Below are 19,744 nucleotides of genomic sequence, written 5' to 3' on the forward strand. Positions count from 1 at the left end.
CAATCCTGCTCTAGCAGGGGAGTTGGACTAGATGATCTCTAGAGGTCCCTTCCAACTCTGAAATTCTGTGATTCTGTGATTCTGTGAAGTTAAAGATGAATGTACCTTTAATTGTGTCAGTGTGCAGGCCACGCTAAAACTCTGCATTGGCCTCCTCTGTTCTCTCAACTTCCACCGCTCCTTCCTCCTGCCTGGCCTTTCTCCGCTTCTCCTCTCTGCCATGTCCCCAGAGGCATCTACAGTCTCACTGTGACTCAAAGCTTTCATGGTCCCACTCCTCCCATCCTCCTCCTCCTTGACCTCCCAGCCAAACACAGCCCAGTCTCCTCTGCCTCCACATGGACACAAGTGTGAGACAAGCTTTCTGGGGAGCCGTGCACATGTGCTTACAAATATCAGCAAAGCCAAGAGCAAAGGCATTGCTAAAACAGCACTGGAGAGTTTAAAAGTAGGTCAGGCAGCGTCTGGTCAGTGGGATTAGTGGGCAGCAGAGTTCAGATCTGTGCCCAGAGCTGTCACAGCCAGGAAGCAGTGGGGGATTTTTGTTGGAAGTGTGTTGGGACCAGTAGAGGGAATGTAGCATCCACACGGGCATTGGGCCATCTAATCAGCTAATTTAAATTGTCTGACCTGAACTCCAGATTATACCTGGGCACATGTGAGTAACACTGCAGAGCACAGACCGGTGCTAGGTGTGTTTCCCCAAAGGGCATGATCCTGACCCTATGGAAATCAGATGGAGGGCTGTCATCAACTCCAGCTGGAGCATAGCTGTAGCCTTTGTCACTACAATTATTTCAGGTCTACTTCATACTGATTTTAACTATAAAAATCCCCCTAGGAATGCTCCTTGTTTACAAAATCATCTCCTGCTCTGACTGAAACATTCGTATCTCGGTTGTTAGCCACAATAATGAGTTGACAATTTCCTCCAATTGGCACATTTCATTCAAGATATATTATTGTAACCACAGCTGCCTAAGATGTACAAAATCAGGTTCAGCAGAAGTGCTGTTTACTGACGCATGAACAGAAAAGCCTGGAAGTCCGCTGTTGTTTTCTTGCCTTTTGACTGGGACTGATGTTTCCTAGGCAGGTAGGGAAAGAAAATCTTTAAATATACAGGAGAAAGCAATCTTATGGGGTCTCTGGTGTGAGCTTCTGCTTGTGTTTCCAGCCCAGCTTCAGAAGCAGTTTCAGCAGCTGTCACAGCCTCGCGTGAGATGGCTCGCGACCCTCATGGACCGTTTCTAGTTTGGAGGAATGCTGGATCCCCAGCAGAACAGGGGAGCCAGCGTCACCATGAAAGAAAAGGAACAAAATCACTTGACTCCATTTCATCTTCCCAAAGGGTCAGGGAAGGTGAAAGGGGAAGGGGAGGAGAACTCCAGCTGCATTGGTTTAAATCTATTTTGATAATGTCTCACGGCCTTGCAGTGTACATGAAAGACAATGGGTGAGTACAATTCATAATGATTGGTTTGCCATTACAGTGATAAATAACTTCAAATGGCTCTTTAGAGCAACGTTTCAGGCCTTCCTTTCCCTCTTTTTTTTTTTTTTTTTTTTTGGGTGGCAGATGGTGTAAAATCCCTGAGCTCTTTGGACCTTGACCTCCTGCAGATGTTGGGATGGGACAAAATGGTCCTCAGGATGGTAGAGAGGGGAAGAAAATGAAAACCCTTCTAATGTACCGTATCAGGGCTAGCAGTGGGGTGGACCACTAACTGCTTTTTTATTACTGTCACTTACCAGCCCCGATTCTTCTGTACTTAAAGAGTTATGTCAGCAATTGTGAGGCAGCTGAAAGGGAGAGTGGATGCATGTGGTGGTAAAGTATTATTGAAAATCAGACCAATAGAAGATGAATGAAAGATTATGAGAGGGGCAAACTACCATAGTTAGCAATGCTGCAACAAACTAGACATTGATATATTGTCCTCTTGGAGAGATTCTGACAGCCTATTATAGTTCCCTTAATGAGGTTGTCATGCATTTCTCTTTTTGTAGCTATTAAAATCTTGTCTACATCTGCTGAGGTTTGCTTCAGAGAGGTGGAGGAGGGGACCCTTGATATTTTGCAGTCTGCCCTTGTTTAGTAGCCAGGGTCATACCTAGCCTAGTAGCAGAGAGGGGTATTTAAGTTTGTCCAAGATGAAAAGTTCAGTGGAATTTCAAAAGAAAATAACCTCCACGGTGAAAGAAACATTTCCATGGTTGTATCCTCACAGTGAGCTGAAGGCATGATGGATGTTAATATGACTAATGGGAACTTTCTACAGCCATTCCCGGATCTACGCAGATGGTGAGATAATGTGGTATGTGGGTCTCATTAAATATAAAAATCCTGCACATCACCTCTGAATTACAATGTTAGCAAGCTGCACTGCTAAGTATACTAGGAAGGGTAATCTCGCTCTCTCCAAGATGAGGAATGAAAAGACTCACTTAACGATTTTCTTCAAAATAATCAATGATTCCCATGAGTAATGTGCATGAAGAAACGTAGGTAGAGATGGCAGATGTGTGAGCACAATGTGAGTACTAGGAAGCAAAACTTTCATTGCTTGAACAGGTGTCTTCCACAAGGAAGGTAAATACAGTTTGGAACATAAATCTTTCCCCTCAAAGACACTGACTGTTTTGCCTTTGGCTCGTTGGGTCTAACTTTGGATCTAACTTCTAACTGTCCCAGAAGAGTGCAATGTATTTCAGAAGAGGGCTCCAAACAGAGTTTTAACTCACACCTCTTGCATGCATTTTGCTAATCCAGTGCTCTGATACAAGGTCAGTCTCGAGGAATGAATAGGGGAAGGCTATCCATGGCTGATACATGCAACTGGGGAATCTCCAAGGGCTGAGGAACTCGTCTGCATCTGAATAAGGCTGGTTTAGGGCCACCACCTTCCAGCTGCAGGGCACAAAGCAGCCATTCCTCCTTGCATGCTCTGAGCTTTGATATTTAACATTTAAGGACTTTCAGATTCATTTTGAATGGAACCTCTTTGTCCCATAAACATTTTCTGCTAAAACAAGGAAATTCGATACATCAAATCAGATGCACCAAGTTAATTTCCTGCAATTAGAAATGATACAGTTGGATAATTGCTCTGCAGAGCCAACTGATTTATTCTAAAGCCTCTTGGAAAATGTTCTAATACATCCAGTTTGTACATCTTTATTGTAGTTTAATAAACAGAAAGCACATGGATATGTGCTGTAATGGGAAACCAGAAAGCCAATATGTAAAATCATTTGGGATTTGATGTCTAAGTCATCATTAAACTAGGATTTGCAATGAATATGTCAGATGTCTTAACACTGCTCCACAAGCGGTATAGAAAACAAGCTCCCCCTGCTCTAATGAGGCAGAGCGAAATGGGTGAATACATTTTGATACACAATGCATCAGTGTCTGGTTTGTTTTAGTGAAACAGTAACCTCTCTCCCTTTTTCTGGGTAAATGCAGTACAATAGAGTAACGCCACATGAATCTATTATGCCTTATAGGGCTTTTAGCGGGAGTATGACTGTTTAACCAGGCAGTGACACGAGAAGAATTACTATCCGACACTCCAGCTGAAAGTAGAGATTTTATTGATTCACCGCACTGGCCTGCCATTTTAGCTTTGATTGAGAGCCTTTCATGAATCCAAAAAGGTAACACTCCTTCATTGAAAACAACAGCAGGCGGTCCAGCCTGGACTTAAACCATCTGCCAGCTTAAAAGAAAGATGAAGGTGTTTCCCAAAGCATCTACTAGCCTAGATCTATCCGGTAGATCTATCACTCCAACTATTACATAGCCAGGCTGACATACGAGAAATGATTGTGAAGTCTTTGACTGGAGGTTTCATGTAGATCTAATTATCAAAAGTGATATAATCTGGAAACTAATTACACCCAGCAGCACAGTAGCTACAACTTCCCTGGTTCACTCTCTCACTTCTGAAAGAAGTTATATCTTCACATCCCAGAAATTAAGGGATACCCTTTTCTTTCCTTTTTTTTTTATTCAAAATCTCTTTTGAAGAATTTTGTCTTTGTTTATTTTAGACTGTGATGCAGAAACTTGTTTCAATCAGATGTTTTCCTGAAAGCAGAATGTTCTATTTTATACAAAAGAGATTTGCATTCCCAAGCAAGTCCGAGTTCAGAGTGGCACGTGAGCAGTATGTATGTTTACACTTCAGTAGATATTCACATAGTCCTGGTTCCATGTGCTACCATTCCAAGCAAAACCAAACCCACACTACAGACACAATTTGATACCTGTAGCTTTCCCTTCTCAGACCTTACTCTTCTTTAGTTTTTAAAGACTGCAACTAAACGCAATGTAAAATAAAGTTAAAAAAAAAAATCCTAGAAAATAGGCATGAAATGTAAAGTCACGTTGTACAGTAACATATAGTATTTTGGAGTCCCAAGGTCATCTGACATCAGCCTGAAGCACATTCAGTATAAAAGCTACCGAAAATAAGTGTATCCAACTGCACTTCCTCAGAAACGTCTCTCAAAGGGTACAGTCCTCTTCACATCTGTGCAGGATACTGAGGAATTTCAGATCCTAAATGAGAACCATTTGACTGCTATATATTATCAGACAAACATGCTTAGATTATTCTCTGTTTTCAGAAAAATGGGAATTTAAAATACCAGGGGCCATGGAGATAGCCTGGAAAATACAGATACTGGGGAAGAAAACACGGAGATACCCCATGTGATTCCCTGGGAAACCAGGACCCAGCACAAACACAGAGCTAGTGAGCTTCATCCCTTCCAGCCTGACTCATGCAAAGTTCCTGGGGTATATCCCTACATCCTTCCCCAAGTTGCAGGATTTCTGGACGGTTTGTTAACTCAGGTGGGCTTCAGTGTCCCAGCAAACTGGTGCACTGGGAGACACAGTATGTACCTCCTGTGGTACTTTCACCCCAGGTATTGGATGTAGCACCAAGTTTACTTATGGCCAAAATGAAACTTTGATAACACCCTTTTCTCAGCCCTGAGCCAAAAGTAATAAACTCTGGAACTCGGCAGAGTTTATTCAGTCAAAGCAGCATGCTAACATGGTCACAAGGCTCGCTTTCAGCTCTCAGTGGGAGCAGAATGAGACCGTGTTCACCCAAAATGCAGTCAGAGCAAGTTCACCTCCTTGCAAAGCCCTGCTAAATGTGAACTCACATCTGCAGAGTGCAAACAAACCCAGGGGCTTTGCAGGAGCTACCCTGGTTCCAGCAGACTGCACGGAAAAATAAACCAGGGCCAGGGTGAGGGTGCGAGCCCTGATCCGCAATTGTCCGTGCCGGTTAATTCTTAGCACACCCCCTGGTAAGGTTTTGGCCCATAACAACTCACTGTCTCCCACACAATGCCGGGGCACCCTGAAGAGATTAGTACAGACCTTGGACTTTCCTAAATAGGCAGTTTGCACGAGGCTGCTTTGTTTTGGAGAGAAGAGGTCCATGGACACAAGCCAGGCTGTGCCACTGCGCCTCAGAGCCAGCGCTCAACCCCTGGGGTCTGCCTTATTTAATAGCAGAGCTGGGCTGACCCATTTTGTATGGGGCTTAGCTCCATGCAGAGCCAAACACACGCTCCCGGCATTCCTGGTGCACGGACACGGAGCGCCCATTGGCCTGAACTGCCTGCGGGCTACAGGAGTAGCCTGAGCTGTGCAAAAATTGGCTAAAATGCTTCCCTAGACCTGCTGGGCCAGGAAACGATACAGCCTTGCTCTACCAGTGCTATGTCTGAAAGAATAAGCCCAGGAAGGTCAAACCAGTCACGTTCAGAGTCAGCCATGGTGGATCTGCACCCACGTGTGATCCAGTCCGCAGCCCAAAGGCACGGATAGCTGAGGACTAAGTGTACCACTATGCAGAAATTAGCCTCGAGAGCTTACAGCAAATGCAAGACAATTTAGACTGACAGGAAAATTTTCCAAGAGACGTGATAGTTGCACAAAATTTGAAGGCTCCAGAAAGATCTCAGGAATCAAAAATAGCAGAAAATAACACAACGCATTGGCCCTTTTTTTTTTTTTTTTCTCTCTGCCGAGTTTTAAACCAGGGTAATTTCAGCAGGGCTATTTCTGATGCACAGAAAAAGAAAATTCAGGCTTGAGATTTAATAAACTCTTTGAGTTTAGTCCTGCAAATCTCTACTCGGACAAAAATGAAGTAATATTTTGAGAAACTGGGCAGTGAACCCAGGGGCAACTGTGGCAGATGCAGCCTCTCCAGGCCATTTGTTCACACAGGCTCGACGTTTCAGGGCTCTGGGAATAACCCACTGTGGATGTGTTACCAGACTGTCAGGGATGAGTGTCATTCCCTTGCATTCCACTTACTGAAAATCACAAGCTACTGTCAGCTACACAGAGTACGTAATCTGAGAAAATGCCACAAATAGCAAACTGTCAGCTCAGGAAAGATTAAGCCAAATGCTCTTTCTGTGCCTTGCCGCAGAAATGGAAGCATCAGTATGATGGGTACAGCATAGGGGATCTCAATTTCTCAGACAGGACAGAGAAGGCTCACCAGTAAATGTTCCTAACTGATGGTGCTCCTCCAAGTGTATAGGTGCTGGTAAATGAGGAGCCCCTGGATGGACAAAGCCTCCGTACAGCCAAGGTGAAAATATGCTGTGACTGTGTGTGACAGAACAAGTCCAAGTAACCACAAAAACTTCCTGGGTAAAATCCACATGTCCTGTGGCTTCTTAGACACTAAGTCATTCAGATATGAATGGTGGTTTCAATATTGTTTCAATATTGCTTCAAAGCCACCTAAGCTGTACCACTACTTTTCTTTTAATCTCACCCTCAGTTCCCAGTTGCTTTATGTGCCTTTGAAAGCTCTCCAGCAATCCCCATGACCTTCTCCATGCCAAGGTTTTGTCTGAATTTGTTCGCCTTGCATTTGCTGCCAGCCACACAGGTCCACTGCCGGGAGCAAGAGTGGGAGCTCTGGACTTGCACACTTTGTGCTGCACTACCCTGTCCAAATCTGCACAGAGGTAGACCTGGGGGCCATAGCGTCAGCTGCTCATCTGGGCTGAGGGCTCCTCCGCCTTGCTGGAGCACCATGGGGAACACCACTGGGGAGAAATTTAAGAGAAAATGTAGCCCTTGCTTTTCTGGGTAATGCACCCTCTTATTCATGTGAGTGACATGCTGTGTTGTATTTCAGTTGTGGTGTGTTATGGAGTGGAAACTTCTTCGAGATGGAAGTCTCATGTCCCTTTTCTCTTCCCCGGGTTCTTATGGAGACGCAATCACTCCCTTTGTTAATCCCATACAGCCTGTCTCCAAGCTGTTTCAAACATCACAGAGGAACAGCAGTCTCAAAGTTCCTGGGAATTTCATGAAAATAGGTGGCCTGGTAGGGACATTATTGACATTGCGAAAGGAGAGACTGCTGAGTGAGGTCAGCTATTACCAGACTCCAGGGAATCTAAAAGGGGCATGTGGGTTTATGGAAGGCCAAATCACAAATTCACATTGGGGTCTGCACTCCGACAGCTGCCCTGATAAACCATACCTCAGACAAGTCTTCTCTCCCGTGTGTATCCTCTGGTGTCACACCGGAGTCCCCATTAAAAAGTCAACCAACCATGAAACAACAACTGGGCTGCGTTACAAATGATGCTCAAGTAACTCTCATTTCTCTTGTAACATAGATAAAATGGACAAGGAAATACACAGTTTGCCCACTGCACCAGGGAGACAGAAAAGCAGATGATCTTTCACCAGATGGGATAAGAATACCTTTTTTTCTGGTGAAGTGGGTTATTTAAACAGTGATATTGAATGGTGAGTGCTGGTAAAGACCCAGGATGGAGCAGTTTCTACAGCATGGCAGATATTCCAGGTGGCATTCTCCACTGAAGGCTGGCAGGTAGAGTGTGAAACACATTTCAGCCTTAGGCAGTTATACGCCGTCCATGCAAATACACCGTCACAGCCTCGTACAAGTGCTGTCCAGGACCACCAAAAGGCCTCCACAGCCTCAGTCCTGCAAAGCGCTATGAAGTTCCCAGGTCTGAGCTCTCCTCTTATCTGCTAAGGAGAGCTGCACTAAACGGCATGCGACAGTAATAAGAAATACACAGCTCCTTACAAATAAGGACAATAAATAACTCTTGAGTTTTGTCATTGCAATCAAGCTAATGAAGCATTGAGGAAATTGCACATATGAGCCAGTATCACAGACGGTACAAAAGAAATGCACTTTAACAGGGCAAATTGTAGCGGATTTTGGTTTTTTGTGGCATCTGGGTTCAATGTTCAGACGCTCTGCAACAGCGAAGGCTCACAGTGCCACAACTCAGTGATGGACTTGAAGGGGGGCTGCTATCGCCAGCCGGATGAGAGGTTCACAGCTAGCCAGACTATGCTAAAACATGCTGAAAGAAGCTCAACAACAGCCCCTCTTCTTGTCATCCCTTCACCTCCTTGTCTGTTTCTTAGTTTTATGCCTTATATTTCAGACCGTGCCCTTCAGGGACAAGAACTGCCATTTCCTCTATATCTCTCCTGTGCCTGTGGCAGTGTAGGTGCCACCCCAGCGGAGCATCTACCTGCTGTCACAGTCTAAGTGTTGGTGTGAGACAACAAAACCATCTTGTTATTTCACTGTTTTCAAACATCCAGCTCATAAGTATTCCTGTGTACCACAGCAATACCTAAATGGGATCCTGTTATTGCAGCTAAATTTGTTCAAATTCATTTCACTTACAAAAGGTACTAAAACTGTCTTCTTTCAGCGATAACCTCACTTTGGCTAATCACCATCTCATTCAGACTATATTTTATACACTTGATTATTCAGTTTTGCCCTGATAATAACTAATGTGCCATTGTAGGCAAGTACAATGCTTCAGCTCAGCCCCTCCATTCCTAATGGATTCTCTGTTTGTTTACATTATACTGTAATAGCTATTGATCTTCACACGATTATGGAATCCAGACAGCATTAGAAAATTCATTAATGATGACTATAGAAGCTTTAACCCCGTTTAAAATGTTCTTCACTTTCAGGCTATTCTACATGAATGACAACTTCTATTATGGACAAAGGCACTGTAACCACCCCTAATTTGCAAAGCATATTATCTGTGATCAATACTGAATGATAGAGCACAGCTGACTGAAAGGACCAATTTTGGAATTCAAGCGACATATGGTTTAAATCCCACAGTAACCACCCCGCGCTAACTAAACAATGAGGACATACAATATCCAGGATTTCTAACGCAGTGCTCCACAATTAACATGGCTCTTCCCTCGGGAATAATGCCACTATTTACATTTTTGGTTTTCAAGGGCAGAGAAAGAGTTTGCTGTTTCCTTCATCGGCTGTGACATGGTGCAATGCATAATGAACAAAATGCCATAATTGCTCAATAAAGGAACTTTATTAAGCATATGGAGTAACTTTATAAAAAAGAAAAAAAGCCACTTCGATGAACATTTTGTTCTATCAAGAAACTGTTTTCTTTTTTGTTTGTTTTTTTTCAGAAAATAAACAATATCAACAAATTTACCCCCAATACAATTGTTTCACAGGGCTCCTTCCAAAAGCACTGGTCTTATATGTCTTAATAATACTTTCCAGGAAGTCTGTTTGGTTTAGCTCTAGCCTACTTTAAAAGATAGATAATGAGGGAGACTGCAAGTGCTCAGCTTACTGCTTCATTTAGATTCCACGACTGTTGTCCCAGCTCTTTTCAAGTTATGTATTAATGACAAAGGGTTATGAAAGGATTTTATTAAACATTAAGTACCTTGGCAATGTAACTGAAGGCGTAAACCACAGCAACCTACATGACAATTACATATTGCAGCTCTAAAAAAAGGAAGCATTTAATAATTACGGCTTTATATAATTCTAATACCTTTAAAAATTCTGGACCAAACTCAGCCCAAGCATAACTCACTGACTCATTGGGTATATAACAAGGATGAATTTAGTGTTGTGCATTCACGGGAATAGCTTTGCCTGTAAGAAATCAATACATTTTTCAGCAAGCCACATAATAAGGGACTGACCCAAACCCCATAATTCACATTTTCATTCCCATGCAAACTTCCACAGAAGGAGCTGGATGCATGGTTCTGCTTTGGGTGCTTGTTTGCTTGCAGCGCAACAGCACATATCTACATATAAAGCTACTGAGTTTATATAGCTTGTTTCCCGAACTGTAAGGATAGTCATTCAGTTTACACAGCAATGAGCACAATATAGTCTCTAGGACTGGGTTTAGTTTTCCCTGCCATGAGGTCTCTATGACATAGATATGAGCTAAGTGCATGGGCCATGGCTATGTGTCGTGGTTCCCCGTATCATCTGATATTATTCCCTTTCACGATCCGGTCAGTGGAGTCTGGAGAGTTATTCTGCCTACATCTGGCAATAACAAGAGCTCAGACACTCAGCACACACCTGGTGCTAAAGGTGGGTCAGCTGAATCCTGCCCAACTGAGTGGTATAGATGTTAAGTACATTATATATACTATCCACGGTAGCTCTTTCTATATTAAGACCCATTCAGAAGGCTTCTGGACAGTGAAGCGGTAGGTGCAGGAGGCAGGGAGGGGCTACAGTTGCACAGAAATCAGGACACAGAAGGGGCTGCCCCAAACCCAGTCTCCAGCCCACATCAGCAGGCAGGACATTGCCATGCTCTGTAACCAGACCCAGAAGCAGGGAGGAACTATCGGGTCCCACCACCTAGACATAGCCATTGTATGTCAAGAGATGTATGTTTAAGCCCCCCACATATGAAACTATGCATCGCACATAAAAAGTGTCACTCACTCCAGATGAGTGACTGAGACCCACATGGAACTCAGTTTGCCCACGTGGGACTGGGGATGGGAGCACTGGGAGTTCTATGAGGTGAAGCCACAGGTGCTGGGAGATGGCAATGGTGAGAGCTGCATTGACAGATATCCATATCTGCATGTTTCTACAGATACAGATATGTATATCAATTGCAGTTTACAGCATGCAATTTCTGAATTAAGAACAAATTTGCACATTACACACAAGCACGTGCATATGAACTAAGAGCACTGTCTCCCTCTCCCACATCACTGGCTTTAACAAAGACATCATTTTACCCCTTATGTGCAACCAAAGAAGCTCAAATTCAAAATTATGAACTTAAAGTAAAATCTATTAGAAAACAGCTCGTGAGCTATCCAAGGGCTGAAATATATTAGCTTATATATAAGGTTTTAGTTCACAGAAATATATAAAAAGTCTCCAGTCTGCTTAAGGATCACAGATTTACAGAAGCAAGCACAAATTCCACTCAATCAAAAGGAGAGAAAAGAAAAATCTAGGGGAAGAAGATACCATAAAAGAGTGGTCAAAAGTAATCAAAGCTGAACTGATCTGAACTGAAAAAATCTTGCCAAAAAACCCAGCTCCTACAAAACATATCTGGAAATCCTAGAAATAGGAAGCTGTTTCCTAGACAAATTTTAGTCCAACCCAAGTGACATTGCTATGTAAAGCAGTCTAAGCAACTTCATGAGACCAGGAGAAGAGCAGAAGGAAAGAGAAGTACTTAGCAGTCTCAGTCTTAATGTGACATTGACCACACCATCAATCATAACCTTCAACTACCTTGATATGCAAGGTAAGCCACTAAGAAGAGAAATTCATACATGGTGCAGATAATGAGGTTAATTTTTCTGTGAGCTATCATGGAAATTATTCTAGTACGTTATCAGTACTTTGCTAAAATTTTTCTCAGTATGGAAATCAATCTTTCCGTCTTCTTGGCTAGAGCATAAAGGCTGAGATTTATAAAGCCTTTTAAGGTGCCTCTAAAATTAATGGGAATTGGATGTCCTCATTACCTACATGCTTTGAAAAACTCAGCCAAAATGCATAAAATGCATAGACAGTGGCTATCATTAAAACCTCTCCAATTTTGCCTTTGAAAGTGGATAAGGATATCATCATGTTCAAATGATTCTCTGTAAAGAATTTAGCACCAGGAATATTTAGCGAACACTACAGCACTCGCTGTAAATTATTTTCAAAGGCATGTGCAAAGACTTTAATGGTGCCTACACAAACAACTGCATGAAGTAATAAGGTGAAGTGAATCTCTGGGGACTAGTTACCGACACTGCACTCCTGAAGGAATGGAATGTATTATGTATCCCAAGTAGCCACTTTGTTGCTCCAGTTGGGAAAGGTCTGATGAGATTAGGCTATATATCCTTAGAGCTAATTATCTGGTAATATGCAAAGGCTGCAGTCCAGAGGTATGAGTGCAATGGGACTTTTGGTGCTCGTTCTGTCAAACCAGTTGTTGAAACCATGCCCACTTCCCAAACACCTGAAAACCTCAGTAAACCATCTTCATTTTGCCATTCCACCTTCCTGGGCAAATGCCACATTGCTATAGATCAACTCTCTTCTTCAGTCCCACCTTTATTCTCTTTCCCTATATTCTGGGCAAAAGGGGCATCCTTGCCAGCTGCTCCCTTCCCCTGTCTTGACCATCCCTTTCTTGCCCCAGCTGGCTGGTAAATAAGAATGGAAGCAAATCCCAGGTCTATAGCGCTACGGTAAGGGCCACAAAAACCCTGGGCAAAGCTTGTGCTGCTGTTGCTACCCTGCAGTACCCAGATGGGTTAGCTTATATCTAGCTCTGGCCCTGTTATCATAAACATAAGCGGTGCAATCACACTCCGCAGTGGAGTGCAGATGAGAAAAACCAAAGGAGAAGAGCTTCAGCCTTGTATAATTTCCATGATTAAAATCAACAGCAATGTTTGACTAATTGGCCCACAAAGGCCTTTGCATTGGCATAATTTAAATAAGCTTAAAAACAGAACAAGGTTAAAAAAGCAGCACCATTCAGCCTACCAACCAGGCTGCAGAGTCGCTTCACTGAGTTTGAGTTATGCAAGGCTTGCCTGTCTCTGCAACAACTCCGTGTAGCTGCTCTAGCTTTCTGGTGGAGTACCCCAATGAAGAGTGGGACTGATGGATGTGTCACTGTCAACATCACCAACCATTTCATCTCTGAACAGGAACGTGGCATTATTAAGGGACTGCAAGAAGAGGGTGAAAACACAAATTTTCCCTCTCGCGCTCCATGCCAGTGCCTGATTTTCATATATCTCCTTGCCCCTGCACAGGCTTACAGGGAGGCAGGAGAACCGGAAGCATCTCTGTTACAATCACTAAGAGCAATGTGTGTGACATGACCTCATGTGTCATGGACAAGTGGTTGCATCCCCATGCACTCATGCACAGAGCAGGTGGAACGTGTCCTGTGCCCACTTTCAAGTTAGCTTCAAAGTATTTTTCAAGAGAATTCACAGGAAGGCTAAGACAAAAGTGGACCAGGTTGGATTACGGACATCTCTTTCAATACCATGGATGAGACATCTGTTGAGAAGGCCATGGGGATGGCTACAGCCATGGGGCAGGCTACAGCCTACCCAAAAGCACCAGATGAGACCTTGGCCACGTCTGCCCAGCTCTAACTGACTGCATTAATTCAGTATGAGAGAGAAAACAAAGCATTAGGCAAACTTTGTTATGTAACTGTCGCTGAACTTGCATTTGGGGCGGCAGGCCAGCGGGTGACAGAAACCACTCTGGCAACTGCTAATTGGCCTTAGTAAGGAGTAAGTCAAAGAGATTGGCCTGGGGCAACGTAATTAGCAAAGTCATTGGCAGCTTATGCCAACAGTCTAATTTAGAAAGTAATAAATAGTTAAAACAGCAGTCTCCTGGGGGCGGGAGCACATACGTACGAGGATGGCTGACACCATGAAGCAGCTATTGCCCAAGGTGGAACTACCCTGTATAGGGGCCGAGCTGCCACCAAGGACCCAACATGTCCCTCTGACAAAATGGGCATCCACCCCCGGGGTCCAGGGTGCTGGTCTAGACCAGAGCGGGGCTGGGGCTTTGATTCATGTTTCACGCATCTGTGCATGATAGAATGGAAAACTTGGAATAAAAAATCACTATCCAGCCACTAACCCACCTTGCTAAGTAAGTAAGTTTCAAATGGTACGTCGCCGCGCGGTGTGGATCTGTTCCTGCTGCCACCCCACCCAGCACCCCCACGACAGATGATTCAACTGCGACTTAGGCCGAGGGACCATAGAAGAGAAGAGGAAGTCCTGGCCCGGGCCCTGCCCAGGCTCATCACACTGTGCATCCAATGAGATGAAAACCGGTGGGCATGGGCCCATCTGTCAGCTCACAGAGCGGGAGGGGGAAGCAGCAGGGAGGGAATAAAGAGAAGTGGGGAACGAGCTCCACTCCCAAACACCTTGCTTAGCGCAGCAAGGCTTGCTGTAATTTGCTGCCCATAGGTTAACAGTAAATTACTATCCCCCGTAGCAAAGATGAAGCCGGGAGGTGTGTGAGGGGCATGGTGCCTCCCAGAGCAGTTCCTGAGACGAGGCAGCTACCCAGCTTCTGCATCGCTCGGAGCGGAGCCTTGAGATGCACGCTGGCCCAAAGTAATGAGCCTGGCTCTGGCAATAAAGTGATTGTGGCAGTAAAGTGAAACAACCATTATGTGCTTGGCAACGGCTCTAGCCTTGAGATAACCTGCTTTTTAATTGAGCTGAGGAATGTTTTCCTTCTTTCTCAAGTTGCATATTATTTATGGGTACAATGTGTAATAATAAAAATTACATATCTTGGCAAAAGCAATGAGCAGAAAGTCAGCTGGAAGAACACTACACAGCGGGCGTATATTTTTCTAGAGAGGTAGTCATCTATTTTAAGTACCATTGTGCTCCGTCTCACTGTGGTAAATCCACACAGAAAGCAACAGAATGCTAGCGATGTTTTTGCACGTACAAAGAGACCCTGCTTAAAAGCACAACCTCTAGGCATGTGCTGTGAAGTACCTCACCTCTGAGCCCCAAACACTCATCTCTTTGCAGACCTCTCCCAGTCTGTACTCCAGCAGAGATACCAGTGTAGGGAATGGCCACAAAAACTACACCCTGTGCCACTGCTCTGAAGTGTTCATCCTCAGCAGAGCATCTTCCCGCTCCTCTATAAGGGGAGCAGCAAAAATTGCTCCCAATTTCCTTCTGTGTTTCAGTGTGCTGAGCATAGGCATTATTGACAATTTGGGGGGGGGGGGGGAGGAATGTGCTGCCTTTATCCATTTTTAATTGCTGGAGACTCTAAAGTTGTTCTTTAGGAAATAAATACTTTACTACTACTTTCCTCTCCCACTCTCAGCATGCCAGCGCATTTGGTTTATCGATGGGCATTTAATAATAACTTTCAATACGGGAATTTTTTCAATTGCTTCTTCAGATTTTTGCTCCAAACCACTGCGGTTGGATTACTCATGGGAAAAGCTGAGCAAATGGATTTTGTGTAGTGTGCGTCTGTACAGAGAGTGAGAGAGCACAGAATCACTTAAATGATAAATCAACTCTTTTTCTTTTTAAAGTATTTTTCTTTGTGCAATAACCTTTTATCTATAACCCCCCTGTCACAAATACACTGTTTAACGCTTTGTGCCCTGTGAACAGAAAAAGCAGGACTGCGCTGCACCCATTATCTTAAAATTCTTTTGCAGCCAACAGGTCTTGCATTTTAAATGGAACAGGGGTATCTCCAGGTTTGTCAGCCTGACGCCTACTTGTCCTTGGGCCTACAAACCACACATGGGGACAACTGACGGAGGAAAAAAAAAAAAGTGAAGGCTGAAAAAAAAGAAAGAAAACAAAATAATGCTGAACCTAGAATGTAAATCTCGTGTTTAATTAGGAGGGTTGAAGAATTGTGGCCAGGAAAAACATGTTTCTCTGTAAGTGGTTTTGAATAGCTCTGAAGATGAATATAATAAGGCTGACAAATACACCTTGGAGGGTGACTGCAAGAATAAAATCGATTTATTTAATAATTTAGAAATTGCTTCCAGCCATATCTCCCATTAAAATCTGCAGGCCATTGTATTCTGTATTTCTTTGGTCTTTTTTCTCCCTTTTAGTAATGCTCCACCAGTTTTAATAAATAAGTAATACATGGGGGGAAACACTTACCTCGAGTGCTTTGCCACAACCCTGTAGGGCTCTTTTATTCTTTCTAACTCTAAATAGATCAAGTCAGGAACAATCGTCTCCCTGGAGAAGAAGGATGTTTCAGGGTTAATACTCTAAATACAAGCAAGGAAGTCCAAAAATTAAAATTGTATTAATGACCATTAAAGATTGAAGCAAGTAAGCAACATATTAAATGCATATTCTACTTCTCAAAACCAAATGAAAAATCACCTGGACATATAAACAGCAGTCAGCAGCTATATGCTCTTTTGTAGAAAGAGTTAAATGAAAAGGAGACATAATAAGAGTAATCATTAATCCACAGATAACATTTTTTTTTACTCTATCATCTGAAGTCTTCTCCTTATAAATGTTCCTACAGCTCAAGCTTCCTGAGATTTTTCTCCTGATGGTGTTTTGAACCATAATTGTTACAGATTCTTGTTTTTACACTGTGCATTTTAGAAAGGAAATATATTGGACAGTCTTGCTTGTTAATCAATTAAACATTAAGTACTCACCACCTTACTCATGGAAAAGCAAATGTAGTCCAGGCACAACGCTTCTGCAACTATTTTATGCAAAATTCATAGTGTGAATTCTATAAACAATTCATAAAGTCAAGTATGAGTTTGATATAGGTGTGTATCAGCAATGTAGGCCAGCTTCATTTACACCAGAAAATTAAACATAAGCATGGAAAATGCCTTTCTGCCCACTTGAGTTTGACGATAAAGCCGGCTGCATGGTCAGGGGGGACCATCCTTGGTTGCTCTGGCAGTTTGTTGCATTCACTTGCAAGACCAACAGAATAGTTGAACTCTGCTACAGCAATAGCTATAACAATATTAATTAATTCTTTTCAGCCAGGGACTTCCATTTTCCTCTAATATTGTTCTTTTTAACCATTCTAAAACTAAATAAAATGGAGAAAAGAAAGAGAAAAGAGCATGCAGTAAAAGCCATTATAAAAGAACCAACTGAATGGATGTCTTTCAATAGATGTCAGTGGACTTCAGATAAATAAATGGGAAATTACGTTAACGTGCTCTTACTTTTCCCAACATACCAACAAAAAGTAGCTTTTGAAAGAGCTTACATAATAGGCCCACGTGGATATCCTTCAGCAGCTCAGGCAAGGCAGCATTCTCCACCTTAAGCTGCTGTTTGGTGAGCCACGAGCACACAGCTGGACCACGGGAGCAGGGCCAGCAGTTTTTACCCATGATGTAAACACATGATTCGGACTGGATCCGGGCCTGATTCTACACCATAACCCCATTGTCATCATCTCCTGACACCTTAGCTTCTTGTTTCCATACCCTAGGGTTCTCACACCATCATCCCACAGCCTTGGTAGTCACATAGCTTTGTCCCCACAAGGTTTAGGGGAGCAGTGAGCCCTTATAGCTGCTTACCAGGAGCTCTCAGCATGGCCTATTGTGTCTAATCAAGGAGTTGACTCCAGAGCTCCCACCCTAAAACCTCTATAGATTTTTTGTCCACACGTGGACAGAACCCCACTGATCGGATGAAATGGTGTCAGAGTTTCCCTGTCAAGCTCCGGCACACAGGGGAGATTTTCCCTCATCAGAAACTTGTGGGTGAGAAGAATGACACAACGGAAGCAAACCAAACCCAGTCCCTTTGCATCCTCACCGTAAAAATGCAGGCTCGCACCCCTGATGTATGGGATGTTTTCTCAAGGTTAGGAGCAGTTCCCATCATTCCTGCACTTGTTTGGGCTGTATCACAGCCCTGACAGTTCAGAGGGAAGGACAAGGATGAGGAGCCAGAGCAAGGCTATGTGGGTAGATGGGCAATGCGGCACTCGCCCTCAAAGACCACAGTGCTTCCTTTTGAACAGTCTCACAGTGCTCTCCGCAAGAGCTTTAATCATGTCTTCAAGGGCTCTCTTCAGCCATCTCCAAGAGGAGTCCCATAGCCTCCAGCAGGTCATGCAAACTACAGCCTTTTTAAGTATTTCTTCCATTAGGGGACCTCTGAGAGCTGGTGCTTCGAGCGGGCCCTGTAGAGTGGTGAGCAAACACCAAAACCATCTACTGTTTGTTCCTGTGTTAAGGTCTTGTCAGGGAATACAGAGAATTTATTGTTGGGGAGGGGGACTAAAGCAGACAGTGGGTGGGTGGCGAGCTTCCCTTGCCTCCTCTTCTCCATCTCAGGTATCTTGCTCACTTGTCGGGGTTAGCCCAGATAAGCAGCGCAGTGGCTGTGGCCAGCATGGCCAGCGTGCCATATTTCAACAGCCAGCTTCCCCTATAATCCTGATTATTCTTTAGAGCTGAAATGGGGGAGGGGAGGGAGGTGAATTTTGCTTCTTTTTGTGCCTGAGTAAAGCTGTGTTTTCCCTCTTGTCTGCACGGGGGCAGGCTCACTGCTCCTGTGTGTGACCTGCAAGAAACCCAGCAAAAGAGAGGAGGAGGAGGAGGAGGCATCGCTGAAGCAAGCAAGGGACAAAAGTGGCTTGGTTGCTACTGCGGCGGCTGCAGGAGTTGCTAAGAGGAGGCACAAAGCCCCCTGGACATTAACACTGGAAAGTCATTAGGAAGCTCATGGCCACATCCCCAGCACAGACTGCAAGTCCTTCTCTCCCAAGGCATATGCAAAGGCATGGGGGGCTCAGGAGAGGGAGGAAGGGGGGCTTGGGAAGGAAGGAAGGGGAGCAGCCCGTTCCCCAAAAGGGTGGAGATGAACTGGAAAGGGGTAGGTGGAGCTCAGTGCGGCCAGGCTGTGGGTTCAACAGGGTGGGTTTCTTTCTAGTTATAAAGTTTGCCCCTCCCCTCAGGATATGCTGCTTTTTTTTTTTTTTTTAAGTTTTATTCATGAGTTGTTAACCATTTTGTTTAGCAAATCGGTTTATCCCAATGACCTTTCCCTGCTTTAATTTTCGAGATGGCAGATGGCTCTAAAGAAATCTCCCTTAAATGCAGACCCAGACCCAGCCTGTTTTTTCACACACTGGACCTGCATCAACATGCCAAGCACAGCTCCAGAAAGAAGACAAAGTCCCCAAGAAAGAAGCAGGGAGGGAGAAGGAGGGGGCAGGGAAGAGAGAGAGAGACTAGACAGAGTCCAGGTTGACTATTTCTTGCATTGTTAATAGTCCGGAATTTCTGTCTGGTGCTGTTTGCAACCCCCTGCCACTACTATCTGCACACAGGCAGCAAACTCTGTGAAGGATGTCCTGTAGGATTGGTATTCCCAGATCTCTATTTCAAGAGGTGAACATTGGAGGGAAGCGAAACAGCTGGGAGTGAGGGACCTGTGCAGGAATGAAGGGCAGGAATGATGTGCAGAAAGCAGAGGCAACGCTGCACGAAGCTGAACAGCTGTACTGGCATGAAAATAACAAAATGGGAACAGCAGGTTGGAAGGAAGTATTGAAAAAAAAGCTGTTTGAAGCCCTAGCACTTTGAACTGCCTGCTCAGCCTCGTGGTGACTCCTTATCTGGCACCCAGGCGAAGGGCAATGTGTTTTTCCAAAGATGCCTTACCCCAACATTTGTAAAAGACTTTAGTCCCACTTTCCCCCCACCCCTCCGACACAGTTCCAAGCTTTAGCCCATTCAGTTGTTATGGATGAATAATTGAAGCATGTTCAAGAACTGTCATTTATCTCTTCCCCAGCTGGCAAATTTGTGAGAAAAATCTATACAA

This window comes from Vanellus vanellus, assembly GCF_965231255.1.
Source record: "Vanellus vanellus genome assembly, chromosome: 1".
Taxonomy (NCBI): domain Eukaryota; kingdom Metazoa; phylum Chordata; class Aves; order Charadriiformes; family Charadriidae; genus Vanellus; species Vanellus vanellus.